Source organism: Pteropus alecto, unplaced genomic scaffold (assembly GCF_000325575.1).
Source record: "Pteropus alecto unplaced genomic scaffold, ASM32557v1 scaffold34, whole genome shotgun sequence".
Classification (NCBI taxonomy): domain Eukaryota; kingdom Metazoa; phylum Chordata; class Mammalia; order Chiroptera; family Pteropodidae; genus Pteropus; species Pteropus alecto.
In genome coordinates, this window is record NW_006435763.1 from 4,645,994 (window position 1) to 4,660,051 (window position 14,058).

Here is a 14,058-nt window from a genome sequence, read left to right on the forward strand (position 1 = left end):
CTAATTTGCTGGCATACATCGCTTAGAGCATTTATTTATTTATTTATTTATTTATTTATTTTAAGGTTGATAGTAATGTCCCCACTTTCCTTCCTGAATTTAGCAATTTGAGTCTTCTCTCTTTTTTTTTTTTCTTGGTCGAGCTAAAAGTTTATCAATTTTGTCGATCTTTTCAAAGAAGGAACCAACTTTTGGGTTTGTTGATTCTCTCTATTGCTTTTCTATTATCTATTTTGTTCATCTTTAATCTTTATTATTTTTTTCCTTTCTGCTCATTTGGGTGCAGTTCGAGCTTCTTTTTCTAATCCCTTAAGGTAGGAAGTTAGATGATCGATTTGAGATCTTTCATTAAAAAAAAATATATGTTTACAGCTATAACTTTCTTTCTATGTACTGCTTTTGCTGCATATCATAAGTTTTGGTATGTTGGACTTTTGTTCATCTCAAAGTATCTTCTAATTTCCCATGCGATGTCTTTCTTCACCCACTGGTTGTTTAATTTATTGTTTAATTTGAACATATTTGAATTTTTCAGTTTTCCTTCTGTTTCTAGTTTCGTTTCATTTACATTGGAGAAGATAGTGTGTATGGTTTCAGTCTTTTAAAAATTTATTGAGACTTGTTTTGTGTGTGGCCTACCATATGGTCTATGCTGGAGAATGTTCCATGCACACTAGAGAAGAATATATATTCTGCTGTTTTTGAGTTGAGTGTCGTCAATATGTTTCTTAGGTTTAGTTGCCTTATGGTATTGTTCAAGTCTTCTATTTCCTTGTTTATCTTTGGTCTAGTAGATCTACCCATTATTGAAAGGGTTAAAGTCTCTAACTATTATTGTCGAATTTCTCTTTCGATTCAGTCAATTTTGCTTCATATATTTCAGGGCTCTGTTTTAGGTTCATATATGTTTATAATTGTTATATCTTCTTAATAGATCTACCATTTTATCATTATATAATGTCATTCTTTGGACACTTATTGATTGTAAACAATTTGTGATATAAAGTCTATTTTTGTGACATTAGTATAACCATTCCAACTCTATTTTGGCTACTGCTTGCATGAAATATCTTTTTTCATCCTTTCACTTTCAATCTATTTGTGTCTCTGGTTCTAAAGTGAACATAGAGTTGCTTCATGTTATTTCATCCATTCCATCAGTCTGACCTTTAATGGGAGAGTTTAATCCATTTACATTTAATGTGATTTTTCATAAGTAAGGACTTACTTTGGCTAATTTGCTATTTGTTTTCTATATGTCATCTTTTTTGTTCCTCAATTCCTCCATTACTGCCTTCTTTTGTGTTAGATAGATATTTTCTAGTGTACTATTTTGAGTCCCTTCTCATCTCTTTTACTTGATATTTTTCAATTACTTTCTTAGTAGTTGCCTTGGGAATTACAATTAACATCGTAATTTATAACAATCTAGTCAGAAACAGTACCAACTTAGCTTTAATTGTATACAAAAATTTTACTCCTACCCAAGCTTCAGCTTCCTCACCTGGACCGTGAAGGTCAGATCAGAGGAAGAAGGAGTTCAACACTCAGTGGAGTGCTTGGCGATCAATCAATGGCAGTTAATTTATGTGGTTGTTATTACTGGTACTGGCGGTGTTTTACAAACCCCTCAGCCACACATGGGCAAATTATAAACCTATCTTTGCCTGTGTTTTCTCACCTACAGTCTTATATCTTTCTACAGGATTATTGTGAAGATTTAGATGGAGTAGAAAGTGTTTCGAATGCTGTCCGGCATTCTAAAGTGTACAATGACTATAAGTTATTACTATTATTTATTCTTTTCTTAATCACTATGCTTCAGACAGAACTACTTAGAACAACTTGAATATGCACCATTGTTAGCAGCCTTCATGCGTTGTTCTTTGCCATATCTTCTGCCTAGGACACCATTCCCCTTGTCCCTGTGTCAGAACCCCAACTGTGTCTCTTCCAGTGAAGCCTTTCTTCATCCTCCTTTGGGACTTTATTGATTGCTCTTGGGGTATTAATTTTTGGCTTTGTGTGGAAATCTATTTGTCTCTTCCCCTTGAAGGAGCTCCTTTCTCTACTTCAGGTGACATCGAAACCAGAGCAGACTCCATTAGATACCTGTTACCCTAATGGGGCCAGTGTCATTTTTAGAAGGAACTAGATAAGATGGCTTGAAGTCAGGGAAAGCAAACAAGTGATCCCTTGGGTACCTCCCAGTCTGTTGCCAAGACTTAGAATAAATGCATTGATAGGGACCAACTCCCTTAGTTTAAGGAGTTGCCAATTAGTAACCTTTTGTTCAGGGAGGGACCTCACCACACCAATGGCTCTGTCATTGTCTATTGGAGGAGCCCTGTGAGGCTTTATCAAGGACAAAGGGAGCAAACTGATGGAAACACATGGACAGATTGCTACAAAAGCAGCCAGGCACACAGGATGGCTCAGGAAGGGACCTTGCCCTTGGCCAAGATGCTTTGACTCCTTTCTGGGAGGCAGATAAAACAGTCACTGGAGCCCAAGCCCTCCCACTCTTCATTTGCAAACTAAAATGCTTTTAGGCATCTTCCTTAGATAAGTGTTTTTGTGAGTGCTTGTTACTTTCAGGATAAAATGAACAATAGCTACTGTTCCCTCTAAGGCCTGCTGGAGGACAGGCCCCTCTAAGCTGTTCTCCCTATGAATTTCTACCTTAGAACCACAGAAATGCTGGGTGTTTCACCAAGCCTCAAGTCTTTCCAAAGTCACTTTAGTAAGGCGTACTCTACTTAAAACTGTAGCATGCCCTCATCTCTACTCCACATTCCCAAGTTCTCAGCACAGCCCTTACCATCTTTAAATATGCTACATGACTTACCTATTAAGTATGTCTGTTTATAATCTGACATTCTTCTACCTCACAAGGAGGAAATTCACAGGATGGGTTTTTTTTTTTTTTGTCATTTATGCTTTTTTTGGATTCCCTAGGGCCTACAACAGAGCCTAGATCATTAATACAATGCACAATATATCTATCATATATCATCATTCATTTAACTAATCTCCTGGCGGACACTTAAGTCGTTGCCAAATATTTCCTGTTGTAAACACACTGTGGGTGAACATCCTTGGGCAAATATTTTTGCATATCTGTGCTTGGATAGGGTCAATTCTTCCATGCAGAATTAAGTCAAAAGGTATGAAGAGTCTAGCTATTAATAGATACTGCCAATAGCTCTTCCAGAAAGACTGTGTGCATTTATACTCCCACCAACTGTGTGCATTTATACTCCCACCAACTGTGTATAAGAGGTCTCAATTAAGATTGATAAAATTGGGGTGGGAGTGAGGAGGATCCAGACTCCTCTAAATTGCTGAACTGCTAGTATTTGCAAATGTTGACTCTTAACGTTAAAGAGACAGAAAATTTCATCTCATTCTCATCCAACTCCTCTCCCAAGGCTGCAACCCTCTTCAATTCTTTTCTTGTCAGGTACTGGGGTCAAACTCCCCATCCTTGTTTTTTAGGATAAATTGCCACTGACCGAGATCTTGTTACTTCCAGTAAGTTCATTACATCACTGGGTCAAAATCTGCTTTCCTGCAACCCACTCCACCTAGTCTAGTTCTGTTTCAAAAGCAATAGAAAACAGGGCTAATCCTTTTCTATATGACAGCCCCTAAAATATTTGAAGACTGTATCAAATCTCCTCTTAGTCTTAAACCTCCCCAGCTCCACTTAGACACACCCCTGGAGGTAAAAGTGTTCACCTGCAGGCCCTTCACCTCAGTGGCCAACCATGAGCTTTAGGGTCCCCCAGGCCTGGCTTCAAGTTCTTGTTCCCACACTCTCCATCTGTCTGACCTTGGTCAAGTCACTTCTCAGACCTTAATTTCCTCGAATAAATTGTGTAACAATAGTATCCACCTTGTAGAGTTGCTGGTCAGGCCACATTTCTCCATAAAAAAAAAAAAAAATCTCAAAGTACATTATATGATTGTGTTGCTAAAAAGGTGACTATAATAAAGGCAGGGTTATATTTATTTATTTTTTCTCATTTTAAAAGAATTAAAACCTTTCAATGGAGTCCCAAAAGCATCATGGGCCTGAGGCACTGTGCCTTCTGTAACTGATGGTTACATAGGTTCTGTTTGCTGGGAGGAATAAAAAGACAAATCAGGCCAAGTATATTAAATACTTAGTATAGCACAGGGCGTGGCTTTTAGAAAACAATAAATGATGATCGAAAATTAAAAAAAGAGAGAACAGAGTGTAACACAGGAGAACATCTCCCCAGATATCTCTCCCCATCAGCACTTGTGAGATTTGCAGACTTAGCTTCTCCTGAATGAAAGGAACACAGCCACCGAGCCCACGTTTTCTCACATTGCCAGCAAGAGTCTTGGGAGAGGTTTTGTCAAAAAGATATACGGTCTGTGTATGGCATTTATTTTGAGAGGAGAGGTGTCTTGGTCTGCTCAGGCTCCTGTAACAAAATACCATAGACTGGGTGGCTTAGCAACAACAGAAATTTATTTCTCACAGTTCTGAAGGCTGACAGCCCAAGACCAAGGCGCCAACATGGCTGTGCTCTGGTGAGGACCCCCTTCCTGGTTCATAGCCAGCGCCTTCTCCCTGTGTCCTCACACGGTGGAAGGGGCAAGGGAGCTAGCTTTCTGGGGTGTCTTTTACAAGGGCACTAAATGCATTCATTTGCCCCCATGACCTAATCACCTCCCAAAGGCCCCAGCCCCTAACACCATCACACTGAGTGTTAGTATTTCAACATATGAAACTGAGGGGGGAGGAGACACAAACATTCAGACCCTACCAAGAGGAAATATACATTACAAGCATGTATATGAAGAATTCTAGAAGGACTGACCAAGAGACTAGTAACACCAGTGACCTCTTGGAGAGGGTTAGGAATACGGGAATGGACACAGGAGTAGGAAAGAGATTTCCCCTTGTGTATCTTCTTATAGTTTTTTTTCTTTTTTTGTTTTATGTATTTGTTTTTTCTTGTTTTCTTGATTTATCTTCTTATAGTTTCGATGACCGAACAATGATGATATAATACTGGTTTTAAAAATCTTAATGATTTTTATTATGAAAAAAATATATGCACATGGTTTAAAAAAATCCACACCGTTCAAAAGCTTGGGAATCTCACCATTCCTAGGTCCTCCCTCATTTAATTCTCCTGTTTTTAGTTCCATGACTTACTCCACCCTCTATTATGCCCCTTCCCAAATATCAGCTCTCTAAAACTTCCTATCATAGGCTGTGACTGAGAAAGATATAGTCACCTGCTTTGTGGGGCGGGAAGAGTCTAACCTTTCCTGATGCTGACGTCCATGCAACTCCCCACAGCCTCCACAGGTAACTGGCTTTTTCAGTTTCTCAGACAATAATCTTCTATGGTGGGATTTCACTTAGTTCTTATTGGCCTGCATCTCTGTAGTCTGCTAGTCCACTCGCCACCTGCTTTCTATCTGCTAAAATTTTGCTGGCATCCTTCCTGCGACGTCATTTCCTCTCCCATTTCCCTTTTCCTCATTAATTTTCTTATTATTTCTTATTCCTCGATGGTCCCTTCAGGGAGATTATGGGAGGGAGCAGAAATAAAGTGTGTTCAATCTGCCACGCCTCCCTGGCGTCATGAGCGTTCTCCTATTCATCAGACATACACCAGCATCACCGTTTCTGGTGACTGCGTAGTGTCCCCTTATGGGAATGGATCCCCCCAGAGGACATATGGCCATATCTGTTTTGGGTTGTCACAATGCAGAGTGAGGTGGGATATTCCTGGCAACTAGTGAGTGGACGACAGGGATGCTGCCAAACAGCCTGCAATGCTGGGGACAGCCCCTACCACCAGGAATGATCTGGGCCAAATGTCAATAGGGTGGAGATTGAGAAACTCTCCTAAAGGATTCTTATTGTCTTCTGAATAAAATTCAGACTCCATAGCACAGCCTATAAGACCCCAGCCTACATTTTCTACACTCCCCCGGCTCACCATGCTCCAGTCAAAAGCATCTTCTTTCTATTCCTGGAATACACTAAGTTCATTTCTGCCATGGGAACTTTGCACGGTTTCCTCAGCCTGATACTCTCTTTCTCAGATTTTTCTGGTCACTGACATCCTCAACATTCAGGCCTCAGCTCAAATGTCACTTTCTCTGTGAGACTTCCTTGACCAATGAATTGGTCCCTCTCCTGCCAAGGAACTTTCTATTACATTTATTGTGTTCTTCTAAATATCAACAAGTCCTGAAATTGGCTCTTTTTCTCCTTTGTTTATACTTATTACCAGGTGTCATGTCCATGAGAGCAGGGATCTCATCAGTCTTAATGCTGGGCATTTTACCTGGCATGCTGTTACTGCTTGGTTGATGGTCTTGTTTGCTGATCTTCAGTGATTCTACTTGTGTTTCTCCTAAAAGAATTTGTAAGAACTATGTGACCTTTCCTCGTACATTTCTAAGTTGACATCTAAAATTTGTTTATATATTGTAAGTTTAAATAGTGGCAGAGTCCAATTTCCCAGTCATTATAAATATTGATACTTTAGAATATAACTTTAACTTTACACTTTTAAATATACTTGCCATCCTTCATTCTAAAAAATCCAGGAGCATAACACACACGTTACGAAAATAAATGGAAAATCTTGTGCGAAGAATATACAAGAACAAGCTCTTAACCATTAGAAGTTTTATCTTAGTCTTTTTTCCCCCCTTGGACTTGTATTTTCATTCGACTTCCCTCACAGACTTCTAGCCTAATATGATATATTTGAAATTGTTTTAAAAGTTAATTAACTGATTGTAATTCTCTGTAATACAAATGCTTATATGAAGTTATGTATATATATATATTTAATAAGTTCTGATTCCCCAAGGCTCTAATTTTGAAGACCATCCCGTGATCATAAGGCTCTAAGTATTAAAAATTTTTCATTGATTTATCATTGCAATTATTAAAAATTTTTCATGATTTATCATTGCAATTATTATTTGAACATAGTTGATCAAAACAACATAAATACACTACACTGTGATCAATAATTGTTATACATTAAAAAGTATGTCTTATTCTAAATGAGTCTTTTAATGAAATGACTGGGGCTGGTTAATGTTTTGTATATTTGTTTTATATATTTATCAGTGTATGAATGTTTCTTATTGCTGGAATGGGACAAAGGTTAGAAAATATGTTATTCCTGTTTCTTGTTTTTATAGAAGTAAACACTGAGAAATGTTTTTCATATAAACAGCAGACTGGAATGGAAATTTTGTTACAGCTAAGTAACTCAAGGTCATACGTGTTTGAACTCCCATGCAATTTGCCACACATCACATTCTGATCCATTATCGGGAATCATTTGTAGGGATCAGTCACCTGACGAGTCATGTAGGGCCTTCTTCAAGTTGTTCGAAAGCAAGTTGGAAACCACCTGAACTGGAAAAAGATTTGTTATCCAAAGGCCGGCCCCTTTCCAAACCACATGCTGTTACGTCACACCACGCCTTTGCTGGGCATCCAGGGTTTTATAACCGCAACGCCGAACACCTTAGTAAGTTTTGAGATGAAGAGGAAAGTATTGCCTTACTTTTGTGAAGTGGAGGAAGGACATTTGTGAAGGAGGGGACACCTTGGACCTCAGGCACTTTTTCAGGCATGTCCGTTTTAGGAGAGAGAACACACCGGAGCTGAGATCTAAACAGATTCTCTCCCTTTCTCTTTTTTTGAGATATGATTCCATACAATAAAATGCATAAAGTAGCCACTCTGGTGAATTCTGACAAATGTATGTGCCTGTGTAGTGTCTGCCACATTCAATATACAGAAAGAAAGCTTTCTTTCCAGAAAATTCTCTCATGCCCCTTTGCTATCAATCCCCCTGTACCCCCAGTTCCAGGCAGCCACTGGTCTGCTTTCTGTCTCTATATACAGCATGTGGTCCTTTGCATGTGGTTCTTTTCACTCAGCATAATGATTCTGAGATGAATGTAAGGCATAGTTCCTTTTTCTTGCTGGGCTGTAGTCACTGTATGGATGTACTACAGTTTGTTTCTCGTTCACCTGTTGATGGAGATTTGGGTCGCTTCCAGGTTGGGGCTATTACGCATTATGCTGCTGTGCTCATCCAAGTGCAAGGCTTTGTGTGGATGTCCATTTTCATTTTTTCTCTTGGTGAAATACCTAAGAGCGGGTTAGATGGAAAGTCTACGTGGAAACAGAGCCTCTTAAAACTGTTCTGGCCAAGAGCACTTATTCTGGGAAGAATGTTTACTAACTTCTATCAAAGCAAGCCTTTAGAGCTAAAGTTTACAGAAAATACAGCGGACGGAAGAAACAATTAAACCATGCCAGTGAGGAAACAAAAGGAAGGATCCAGAACGTGGGACATTCAACTGTATAATTGGCTTGGTCTCTTCAACAAGACAATGTCATTAAAAAAAAAAAAAAAAGATGGCCGACTGTTCTAGATTAAAAGACCCTTAAAAGACAAAACAACTAAATGTAGTGCATGATCCCGAATTATGAGAAAATAAAAGTTGGATCAGACCGAGAGAGTGGGACTCAGCCCGGCCATTCTTCAGGCTAGAATAACGGACACCGATCAAGCTATCGGCAAAGGTACCAGGAAACACTTTTTCGAAGACACCCTGCCGCTGTCAAGTGCCATAGGGACTCCCTTTTCCAGAGCGGCCATTGCTTTCATATTTGCTTGGGCACTGTTCTCAAAAATCATGGATGGATAGAGACTTTGCAGTTTGAAATGATGTCGGTGTGAATGAAAGTTTTCTCGTGCCTGCGAGACCTAAGCCACTTGGGGACTGAGAAGCTGCTTCGATGGCCGACCCAAAGACAGAGCATCGGATAAGGGCTTTCTGAACCGAACGGTCCACGTTTATTTCACTCTGTAGTTTCAGTCCTAGCGGATGTGAACCCCTCCACTCACAGCCCTGTTTTGCTTCGAGCCTATCAAAACCCAGCTTTTAAATTTCACCTACACTTGACCCTTCCTCACATCCTATAATAGCCTGACTTTTTCCTTTGTTTGGTAAGGCATGCCATAATTGCTCTCCCTCTTTATAATGAGAGACTAAACCTGGCTTTGTCGGATGATTACAGGTTTGTTCCTGGCGGCCTTTTCTGATTGGGCTAAAACAGTCAGGTTCCATGAAAACATAAGCTTTTTTAAAAAATAACACTTTGGTGATATTGGGGAAATTTGAATATGAATTGAGTATTAGACAATATTAAGGAATTTTGTTAGGTGTGACGCTGGTATTGTGATTACGTAAGTGAATGTCGTTACCTTTTAGAGGTACTTACTGAAATAGTTAGGGGTAAATTGTCACAAAGTCTAATTACTTTGAAATGGTTACAAAAAAGTAAATTAATACATTTTACATGTGTAGATAAAGATGAAGAGATGTAAGTACTTTATGTTTAAAAGCATTTACAATGAAAACGTAAACAAAAATAAAAACAAAAACCCCATCCCTTGTAGCACTGTACGAAGGCCACCGGCCCTTGTGGTGTCAGCCTTTCTGGTCTTTAAGGAACCTGGTCCTATTAGTACAGTCCTGATGTCTCAGTTTCTCCTCTGTCAAAGACCTTCTTTGACGTTCTTATTGACGTGGCAGAAAAGGGTAGTGGCTCCTGGGTTCAATATCCATGTTGCCACCCACCAGCGGTGTGACCTTGAATGAGCCCTTAACCTCTGTGAGTCTAATCGTAGCCTCTAACTCTTAGGGTTCTGGTGGGCACGAAGTGAGGCCACACACATAGTGCCTGGCACAGCATGCGTACTCGGTAAACACTCACTGTTACTATTATTGGTGTAGTTGAAAGAAAGAATTGGAAACCGTCACATGAACTCAAAAAGAGCCTGAAGGCTTTGACTAGAAAGAAACGATAAAGGATTAATCAAGGGTATTAGGGTCTGCAAACTAGGAACACGTAGAGGCAATACCCAGAGTGTTTTGAAGAAGAGAGAAAAGCTAAGAGTTCTTACGGTAAACAGTACATTCTCGAGAAGAATGTGTCCTGTGTTCTTAGCCCCCGGATTGGTGTGAGATGCTCAACCCCTAGATGACCGGTGGTCTGGATCCTGAACGTCATGTGGTCTGGATAACGAACATTCTTTCCTTAGTCCTTCAGCGGGTAACCAGAGAGTTACCTGGAGGTCTGATGTATATCCAGGTATTGATGCAGGACGACTGGAAAGTTCAACCGTTGTAAGTTGGCTAGTTCAAACAAGAACAGACTTATTTCTTCATGTCTCGACCTACTTGATTTTAGGAATTTAGCAGTTTGACTGTAATGACTCCATTTTATTTGGTCCTCAGAACCATCTGATGGCTTATTGTGTTGCTTTTCTCTTCCCTGAGAATCCCTTAGAACTTTCCATCCAGAACATTTTCATCTTCCCAGACTGAAACTCTGCACCCATTCAACACCAACTCCCCATCTCGCTCCTCCCCGCAGCCCCTGGCAACCACCATTCTACTTCCGTCTCTATGAATCTGTCTACTCTACGGACCTCATATAAGTGGATTCATACAATCTTTGTCCTTTTGTGACTGTCTTATTTCACTTAGCATAATATCTTCAAGGTTCACCCTCATGGTAGCATGTGTCAAAATTTCTTTCTCTTTTAAGGCCGAATAATATTCCATTGTATGGAGATACCACGTTTTGTTTATCTATTAATCTGTCCGTGGACACTTGGGTCACTTCCAAACTCTTGGCCATCGTGAATAGTGCTGTTATGAAGATGGGTGTGCAAATACCTGTTTGAGTCCCTGCTTTCACTTCTTGCGGGTGTGCACCCCAAAATGGAATTGCTGGATCCTTTCCAGTAGGACTTCGTACTAAGCACAATGGGAGGCCATGGGAGCCTTTATGCAAGGGTGCTTTAATAGGACTCCTCTGGCTGCGTGTAGAGAGAGCTCTGACTGGTTGCAGCGGGGAGGGACAGGAATGGGAAGACCAGGGAGCATGCTGCTGTAGCAGTATAGGTGACACACGGCAGTAGCTGGGAGCTTCCGGTCTGGCTGGGAGGCCTATATGGAGCAAAGGGATAATTAAATGATTACAAAGAATATTAAGATCCACAGAATAAATGAACAGGAACAGGGTGCTATGATTCCAGGGAAAAATAAAAAGGGTCTCTCCGGCATTCTTACAATTCACTCAATAGTCTAACAAGGCTGGCAATGCCTTGAAATCCATATCCTGCATTTTCATCACCAATTATTTTGTTTGTTGTCATTTCATTGGGTTTGGCCCAGGGCCCAGAGCGGCTTGGTCAGAGGGTGTTCATTTTTTGTACTAGAGCCACAGATGGGGAGGAAGGGGATTGGAGGGAAGGGGAAGGGAGGGCCTTTGAGTCTGTGGCTGAAAGGGCAGCTCAGGGAGGGCTTGGCAGTTGAGAGCAGGGCTGGGTCTTGTCTCTGTCACATCCCAGCTATGGGATCTTGGACAAGTCACTTCCTCCCTCTAACCCCTCCGTTTCTGCTCCTGGAAAAAGGCATACTCATTTGTTTGGGCTAACCTCTGCTTCCTCCTTACGGAGACAGTGATCTTTGCTTTATCCTCTGCTGCGTCTACAGCACCTAATAGAGTGTCTGGCACATGGTCAGCCCCAATAAATATTTTTATTTGTTTATTTTTTATTTTAAATTTTTATATAAGGCCTAACGTTTATAAAATAACGTACGACAACCTTAAGCATCCAGCTCAATAAATTTTAAAACGTGTGTGTGTGTATAGAAACCATGTAACTACCACCAGGTCAAGTTCTAAAACATTTCTAGCTCTCCAGCAGGCTCTCTCGTACCCCTTCTTAATCATATCCCCTCCCCTCCGCCCGCCAAATGGCCAAACGTGACCATTATTCTGACTTCTATCAATATCTATTACTATTACCTGCTCTTGAACTTCATTTAAATGAAGTTCTGGTTTCTTTTGTTCCTTATGATGTTTTGTGGGCTACATCCGTATTGTTGCATGTGTTAATAATTTGATCCTTTTTAAAAAATTGCTGAGTAGTAATCTATCGTGTGAATGTGTCACAATTTATTCGTCCTTTTAACTAGTGATGGGCATTTAGGTTGTTTCTAGTTTTTGACTATTTTGAGTAAAGCCGTTCTGAACATTTTTTGTAGATGTCTTTTGATGGACATAAGCACTGTTTTCTCTTGGAAACGAGTGGAATTGCTGTGTCACCGGGTAGCTGTATGTTTAGCTTTAGTAGAAACTGCCGGACCATTTTCCAAAGCACTTGAACCAATTTACACTTCTACTAATAGAGTGTGAGCATTTCAGTTATTCCTTATCTTGGCCCAAACCTGACATTTCATTTCAGTCATTCTAGTGGGAGAGTGATGGTATTTCGCTGGGGTTTATTTGCATTTCCCTGATGACTAATGATGACGAGCACTTTTTCATATGCTTGCTCAATAAATATATGTTGAAAACAAGAATGAATAAAGAATTTGGATAAGAATAGAAAGAAAGCTGCCCCGTCTCGAGCTCAGCTTAGAACTTACCAGTACCAGTAGTCTCATTGTTCTTAGGGCCAAGCTGAAACCTCTCCCTTGGTCAACAAGATCCTGCATGCTCTGGCTTCTTCTGATCCCTCCTGCTTCTGCCTCTGAATTCCTTTCACCCAGATTGTCTTCAGGTTCCTCCAAGGACCTGCTCTGTCCTGCTTCACGGCTTTTCCTTAAGCTGTCTTCTTCAGCCTAGAACACAACCCAGGGCTCATGAAATCAGACTCATCACTTGTATCTCAACTCAAAAACCTTCCTCCTCCAGGAAGCCTTCCCTGACTTCTACCTCCAGCAGGCCAGGGCTCTTTTAGGCCCTCTTACTGCCCTTTTTTTCTTCCTAGCTTCTATCACAGATACCCTTTCTTTATGTCATTATTTGATTAACCTATTCCCCTACCATGAAAAAAAAAAAAACCACTTAAAAAACCCACAAGAAACCTCAACACTTTAAGCTCCATAAGAGCAGCAATCTCGTCTTGTTCTTAGCAAGACCTGGCCTATAGTAGATGCTCAATAAGTCTTTGTTGACGATACAAATGTCAAAGCAACAGCACAAGGAGTATTATCACCTGAAAGTAAGTATCCCTTGAATACTCACTCACCCTGAGGGGAACCTGGGCCAATAAAATATAGAAAACAATTCTCTCTCCTTCCCTCACCTTTGGTCCTTTGGGGATCTCAAATTCAAGCATTGTTTCTGTTGTAGTTGGCGCAGCTGGGGGTGGTGTGGGGGTGGGGGTGGTGTGTGTGTGTGTGTGTGTGTGTGTGTGTGTGTGTGTGTGTGTGTGTGTGTGTGTGTGTGTGTGTAATGGAAACTACACATCGGTACTTACTTCCACCCCGGGTTGTTGCAAGCATTACCGAGTTAATTCATGTTTATCGTTAAGAACAAAGCCTTAGGAAGCCCCATGACTGCGAAGGCCTGTTAATTATCACTATGTGTGCAGGCCTCAGTTTCTTTACCTCTACCGTGGGGATCAATAACCCAGTTATTTCCTGAGTGCTGCGCAAACAGGGTCGAGAAAATGACAAGGCGCTTTGCACATGTGTGGGGACCATAGCTGCCTCGGAGGGTGATTGGAGCCCGCAGGCCACGTGTGCTCCGGAGTCAGTTGATTGTGGGTTCGAATCCCACTTTCACTATTCGCCCCTGCCTGACCTCAAGCAAATCACTTCACCTCTCTGAGCCTCAGTTTCTCTAACAGATTAAGTGTATCCACCTCCTATGTTTCTGTGTCAGCCCTGCAATCAGCTGGCTGGGTTAGCCTGGTGACCCTGGAAAGGCCACTCAACCTGACTGTGCTGTTTTCCTCATGAAAGGGAAGTCGTAGAGGATCCAACGTGGACGCAGCTGGCATTTGGTGGGCTCCGGGCTCAAAGAGGGTTCAGGACCTGGGCTTTTCTCCTGGTGGTTATTATTACTGTTGATGCGGTCGTTGTTGTTGTTACAGTAGGATTCGAAAACTGGTCGCCGGGTCGGGACACTAAGACCCCGGCAGCTTCCGGAGG

General features: G+C 41.0%; 1 long non-coding RNA gene across 1 annotated transcript in view; it reads right to left on the minus strand.

Annotated features, from left to right (window-relative positions):
- Positions 1–7,108: 7,108 nt before the first annotated feature.
- Positions 7,109–14,058, minus strand: part of LOC112479128 — a 9,431-nt gene continuing 2,481 nt past the window's right edge. Inside the window, exons 2-3 of the long non-coding RNA XR_003046057.1 lie at positions 12,547–12,741; positions 7,109–11,058 (exon numbers count right to left, since the gene is read on the minus strand). This is a non-coding gene — a long non-coding RNA (uncharacterized LOC112479128). The remainder of the gene's footprint in view (positions 11,059–12,546; positions 12,742–14,058) is intronic.